This window comes from Mus pahari, chromosome 9, assembly GCF_900095145.1.
Source record: "Mus pahari chromosome 9, PAHARI_EIJ_v1.1, whole genome shotgun sequence".
Lineage (NCBI taxonomy): Eukaryota > Metazoa > Chordata > Mammalia > Rodentia > Muridae > Mus > Mus pahari.
Genome location: NC_034598.1, coordinates 65,286,650 through 65,293,539, shown reverse-complemented (window position 1 = coordinate 65,293,539; position 6,890 = coordinate 65,286,650). Strand labels below are relative to the sequence as shown.

Genomic DNA, 6,890 nt, shown 5'->3' with positions numbered 1-6,890 from the left:
ACACACACACACACACACACACACACACACACACACACACACACACACTTCTCAGCTCCCTCAGAGCCAGCAGAATGAGGCTCTCTGACTGTCATAAGCTCCTCACTGGTTTGGGGTTAGAGCCACTGCCAGGAGAAGCCACGGCAAGGGGGTCAGTCTCTAGAAGAGATGGAGATATCTTATAAGGAAAACAGAAATGGATATCAGCCACCACACACATTAGTTGTCTACTTCAGTGCCCCTGGGGAACAAACAGTCTGTGCTCCCTATTCAGGCAAAGTACAACCAAAATTCTACTGAGGTCATTTCTGTCCTTCCTGGTGCCTCTCAAAAGAATATCAAAGGGGATTCAGTGGCCTAGAGACACATCCCCTGTCTACATCCTTTTCCTTGCTCCCCAAATCCTATCACTTCTGTAGTTTTCCCAATGTCTCAGGGAACATAGTACTATCCAGGCCCCGCCCACATCCCAGCCCTGGCTCACCTCCCTGCTGTCTGCCCATCAACTCCCTTTGATCCATTACTCTCTCAGCCTTGAACTTTCCTCCGTGGTTTCTAAGCTTTCCTGTCTCTCCAGTTTCCCTTCATTGATTCGCCCAATTTACATAATCCCACCAATTTTGCTAAACAGTGTCCCTAGGAAAAAAGACTTGGAGGGAGAAGACTGTTTTCATCTGTGCGGGTAGTAAACACTCAGAACACCTTTGCCTCCTCCTCTGCCAGCCAATCAGACTGTGATAAATCAGGGATCAGATGATGCTACCGGCTGGGCAGTGTCAGGATTTGAAATGCTGTGCTATCGAGGGGGCTGGGATCCTGCCCTTTAGTGTTAGAGCTTGCCTGGCATGTGCGAATAAGGCCTTCTTTGACCTCTCGACATCAGAAATGACGATGCAAAGAGCAAACGGGCATGAAGTAAATGAGTAAGATGGGGAAAGATAAAACTGTTTGTGAAGCCGACGGAACATTAGATAAGACCCTGCCACTGAAGGGAGCCAAGAACTAAAGAGAAACGGATGGACTCAGAATCCCACATGGCGTGGCACAGGGAAGGCTCCTTAGGGTAACCCAAGCAGTGGACCTCAAAAGAGCAGCCTTTGCCCCACAGAACAACCATGTGGCCAGAAGGTCTGCAGAGTCTCAGAACCTCAAGAGGACAGAGGGAAAGTCTTTCCCTTCTGAAACCTTCCTGGGTGGTTCCGCTATAGCAACCAGAATGAAGCAAGGGCGCTGTGTGTGCGTCTCTTGGCTGAACCCGCTAAGCATCTTTCTGTGAAATGCTTAAGTCAGAAAAGGAATCACAGCCAGGAGCCTTTTGCTGTTGTAACCACAGTTAATGCAAGTTTCTAATCCTCTGCTCTTCAACTTTGGAAGAGGAATTGGATTCGGAGAGGAGATCAAAGCCAACTTGTTGACTTTCGTAAGAGTTCAGGCTGCGGTGGCCCAAGCAACCTGCTTTACACAACCTCGCCTCCCTATCTGTTTCTGGTGTGAGTCATCTCTTCTTTGATCCCTTACCCTTATTTTCTGCCTTCTTTCTGGTTACATGGACATTTCTATGATTCTCTTCACTCTTTTTGGTGGCCTATTAGCTAAGACTATTTGTGTTGCTTGGCTGTTGGCGATTGCTTTTGGGTTCATCCTAAACTTCCTACGATCCACCTTAAACGACAATGCATCACTGTAGAAGTAGCCCAACAACCTTCTAACAGACCCTTTCTTCTCCTGCTGGGGGCTTTTCTGAAGTGATTGTCACATTCTCACTTTATATTTACATTTTACATTATATTACAAACTCTCTAGACACAATACATTGTACTCATTTTCAGAGCTATCTTGTTAAACTACTCAAATACCTTTGGAACTCTTTATTTTAAACAAGGAAAACAATCTTTTACATTTATCTGCCTTTTTTTTTTTCTATACACAAGATCTTGACTCCTTTTGTTGGCCCAGGTTTCTCCTTTGGAACATTTTCCTCTGGTGAGGAGGAATTGTGTTTTATCACTGCTCGTACTTCAGTTTGTGATGAATTTTCTTTTTTCAGTATTCACATAAGTGAGATTTCCCCTTCAATTTTGAGGGCATTTTCGCTGGTTTTTGAAATCTAAGTTGACACTTTTTTTTTCTTTCAGTAAAGATATTGCTCTATTATGAACTCTGTTAAATTGTTTTCTTTCTTTCCTTTGTTTATTTAGTTGTTTTCAATAAACAACAAATACAGGATTTTCTGTGTAGACCAGCCTGACCTTCAACTCAGAGATGCACATGCCTCTAGCTCCTGAGTGCTGGGAAATGAAGGCCTGCACCAGCACTACCCAGCAATTGGTTTCTAACAAGATATTTGATCCCATTCTTATCCTTTACTGCTCTGTATGTACGCCAGTGATTTGCTATTCAACCGCTTTACCAAAGGATTGATTTATTTGTTTCTCTCTCTCTCTCTCTCTCTCTCTCTCTCTCTCTCTCTCTCTCTCTCTCTGTGTGTGTGTGTGTGTTTTGCCTGCACACATATATGTGTACCGTGTGTGTGTGTGCCTAGTACCCATAGGTCAGAAAAAGGCCATCACATCCCCTGGAGTTACAGATAGTTGTGAGTTGTGATGTGGCGCTAGGATCTAGTCCAGGGTCTTCTGCAAGAGCAACAAGTGTGCTCTCAAGCACTGACCCATTGCCCCAGCCCCTCTTTAGCTGCTTCTTAATAATTTTCATTGTTAATAATTTATATTCCCTAGTGTGCTTCTATGGTTTTTGTTCTTAGAATTTGGTGATTTAGTTTTCCTGCCCTTTGGAAATTTTTTTTTTTTTTTGGTTGTTTATTAATACTCTTGCTGACCGTCTTTGCTGGGGACTCTACGTACACACATTAGGTCACTGAAAACTGTCCTACAGGTCACTAGAGCCCTGCTTGTCTTTCCTGGCCTTTCTCCGTGCATTTTATTTGGATGGTTTCTGCTGCTACATCTTTATTTAATCTTTCCTCCTACAGAACCAAATATATTATATTTCATCTCAGACGTCAGATTTTTCACCTCTACAAGTTTCATTTTGGGTTACCTGTATTTTTCATGCATGCTAACCCCTTTCTCTGCCTTTTCTGTCACATGAACACGTGGAAAGTGGCCATCACTGTTACCACCATTGTTACTAATTTCTCTTATCTGTCGACCTGTTTCTATTTATCTACTTTTATCTTCTGATCATTATGGGTTATATTTTCCTGGTAAATTTTTATTTGATCCCACTCTCTATGAATTTTCTCTCACTGTTCCTGAGCTTTATCCTGAGAGGTAGGCCTGCTATTTAGAAATCATTTAATCCTCTCGTTTTAAGCTTACTTGGGGTTAGCAAAGACTTTGAGAGCTAATTTTGTTCCATTACTAAAGCACTACCTCCACCACTGCTCCATGGCTCAGAACCCAGCTCCAGGCATTAGAATTGCAGGCCATAATCTCACGTAGGGTCACATGACTAAACATGGAAGCTATGAAAAATTGGGTGAGAATAAAAAAAGGTCTCTGGATGCTTCTCAGTAAAAAATTAATTCATCAAATTCATAATGGATCTGAGATGTGTACGGCAGTGTTCATCAATAATGAGATGGAATTACAATTTCACTACATCCTTGGTTTTGAGTACCCAACATACATTGCACATGTTATCACGTCATGCAATGCCAATGCTGGCTGCCTGACACCTCTGCTCAGATTCAATTGGATGTTAGGAATGGCAATGTTTTTTTTCTTCAAATGTTAACTGTTTCTGCTGCTATAGAAACATAATGGCTTAACTGTAGAAAACAAAAACAGTTAATATTTTCCTACTATAATCTCTCAGCCCATAACAAATTAGTTTATCTCTGGGTTGCTTGGGTTAGAATATTTGATTTTTAAATTTGCAATTTAAAACTATCTGTATTGGTGCATGCCTTTAATCCCAGCCCTTGGGAGGGAGAGACAGGCAGATTTCCGTGAGTTGGAGGCCAGCCTGGTCTACCCATCACAACTGTGGCTACTTACAGAAACCCTATCTCAAAAAAGCAAACAAATGACAAAAGGTTGCAAATTTGAGTTGCAGGCTTGAGTTCCATAAAATATTGTTAAATGAGTTTAGCTTGGGATTAAGACGTCATTTTCAACAGCTTCTAAAGTAGATCTAAATATACTGCCATTGTGATTCTGTGTTTATGGGAGATGGCACTCTCAGCGCTGACGATTATAAAATCAAAATATCACTCTACTCTGAAAACTATGGACTAAGCTCCACTTCCTGTAATATCAAGTGTTTATCCTAGATTAGCACGTCCATTGCATTGCTATACAAACTCGCTTTCAACTTCATGGTAATAAAAAGTACATGTATACTGAAGAATTACTTTTAAATAATTGTTTAATTATTTGTTAATAATAAATGCTAATTTTATGCACATATTTTATGTACCTGTACGCTCGTGGTTATGTAAAAATTGGTTTGACAAAATGGGGTCTCAAGCAGTAAAAGTTTGAGGCCTTCAATGAGGAGATGCATCTTCTTTGGCTGGTGGGGAAAGAAACTCCTTCCCTATACCCTCCCCCCCCCCCCTTAGTTTGCTCCATTGGAATGCATCTTTTTTCCAGTCTCACCCATTTCCCCTGCATACCAACTGATACTCAGGAGACACTCTGTAGCTCTCTGGATTTTCAGTATAGGTAGCATTTGATTCTAGTATGATGCTAATTTTGGCCATGCTGGTCTTCTAAAATTCTCAATACATCTCTAGAGTTCATTGGTGGCCAGGGTCTGTATGGTGGTTTGAATAGGAATGGCCCCCACTGATTCATAGGTTTGAACGCTTAGCCCATAGGGGAGTGCCACTGTTAGGAGGTGTGGCCTTGTGTGTTGGAGTAGGTGTGGTCTTGTCGGAGGAAGTGTGTCACTAGGGGGTGGGCTTTGGTGCCCAGGCTCAGCAGCTCACTGCTGCCTGCTGATCTAGATGTAGAATTCTCAGCTCCTTCCCCAACAATGCCCACCATGCTTCCTGCCGTGACAATAATGGACTGAACCTCTGACACTGTAAGCCAGCCCCAGTTAAATGTTTTCCCTCATGAGAGGTCATGGGGTCTCTTCATAGCATTAGAAATCGTGACTAAGACAATCTGCCAAGGTTTGGCTGGAAGGTTTCACTCTTCTAGCAAGTCGGAGTCCCCACAGGGATGGCTTCTGCTTACGGTTCCCCAGTAATAACCATTTGTGCTGCCTCAAGGTCAGCCTCTGAGAACTTTTGATTCAGGCATCTGTTCCGGTGCTTCCCTGGAACCTGCTAAGAGTCACTGGTATTTATGAACAAAAAAAAACCAAAGTCTTGACTATTTAACATTAGGCAAGACCCTGGGTTCAATGTCCAGAATTAGAAAGCAAGACAAACAAACAAACAAGAAGAAGAAGAAGCAATGCTGCCTTCCTGTTCTACTCAAGCGGGCCTGAGGATTCAAGTTTCTTGGGTGACTTAGAAGCTGCATGGCTCAGGGCCATACTTTGAGAATCACTATGTTAAACCACTCATCTAAGAAATACCAATGTTCATCCATGAATTAGCAGAAGAGGGTGAGCTACACCAAGAATCAAGTAAAGAGAAAGCCTGCCAATCGTCAAACAGTCCTAGCTTTATATACAGTGCTGCTGGGCTCCAGTGGGCAACCCACAGAACAAGCTCATCTCCTCCTACAGGCTAATTCAGGGAATTACCTCCTTAAAAACCATACAGTCCAATGTCTTCTAAATTATGATTTTTTTTTCAACAGAAAACTATGGGATGATTTACAGATCTGTATGCTATCCTTGCACAGGTTCCATACTAACCATCTCTGTTTCCTTCCAGTTGTGGTATAGGAAGCTTTTGTCCTCAGCCTCCCTCTGGCTACACTAGACCATAATGGGATCAGCCTGTTTCCAGACCAGGAGCCCAAGAGGCTAGCATCGCTAGGGCTCAGGGTCTGCTCATGTGCTGGATAGCGTTATAGGAGTCAAACAACTGGGAGACGCACTTTAAAGTTAGTCTCCCAAATTTGGCAGGAAACTGGATCTATAAGCAAATACATACAACCATAAAAGATGTGTCTGGAGAGATGGCTCAGCAGTTAAGAACACTGACTGTTCTTCCAGAGGTTCTGAGTTCAATTCCCAGCAACCACATGGTGGCTCACAACCATCTGTAATGAAATCTGATGCCCTCTTCTGGTGTGTCTGAAGATAGTTACAGGGTACTCATAAACATAAAATAACTGTTTTAATAAGAGATAAAGCTTGAAATCAGACACGATGTTTACAACTGCTGACTGAAACATAAAGATGCAGCCAGAATCCTGGAGAAGTGTCAATGCAAATTAACGGGCAGAAAATATGCTCAAGTAGGAAGTAATATTTCATCTAGAACTCAAAGGAGAAACTTCACTACACATTTTGATATTAACTGATATTGAACTGACCATATCCCATGGAGACACTTGACCCTGAGCTCAATCCCTTACGAGGAAAAAAAGAATCAGAGAAATAAACTTCATGTGTCAGAGCTGGGCAGTGGTGGTGGACTTGGGAGGCAGAGGCAGGTGGATTTCTGAGTTCAAGGCCAGCCTGATCTACAAAGTGAGTTCCAGGACAGCCAGGGCTATACAGAGAAACCCTGTCTCGAAAACAAAGCAAACAAACAAAAAACAAAAATCCCAACTTCATGTGTCAGGATACATGGAAAGTTACAAAGGGAAAGTAATGTCATTCAAAATGACCCTTTATGAGAGTCTGATCTCAAGTTGTTCTATTTACTCTTTCGGGTTCTACTTTATTACTTCTTTCTCCTAATGAACAGATTTTACCCAGCATCCTCTATGTGCCAGGGGGTGTGTTAGCTGTAGTGG

The 6,890-nt window shown here is 42.4% G+C and overlaps 1 non-coding gene across 1 annotated transcript; it reads right to left on the bottom strand.

Moving 5' to 3' along the window:
* Window positions 1–5,780: 5,780 nt before the first annotated feature.
* On the bottom strand, window positions 5,781–5,889 carry LOC115064786. Its single transcript, XR_003844603.1, has one exon. It is a non-coding gene; the product is annotated as a U6 spliceosomal RNA (small nuclear RNA).
* Between the last annotated feature and the right edge of the window lie 1,001 nt (window positions 5,890–6,890).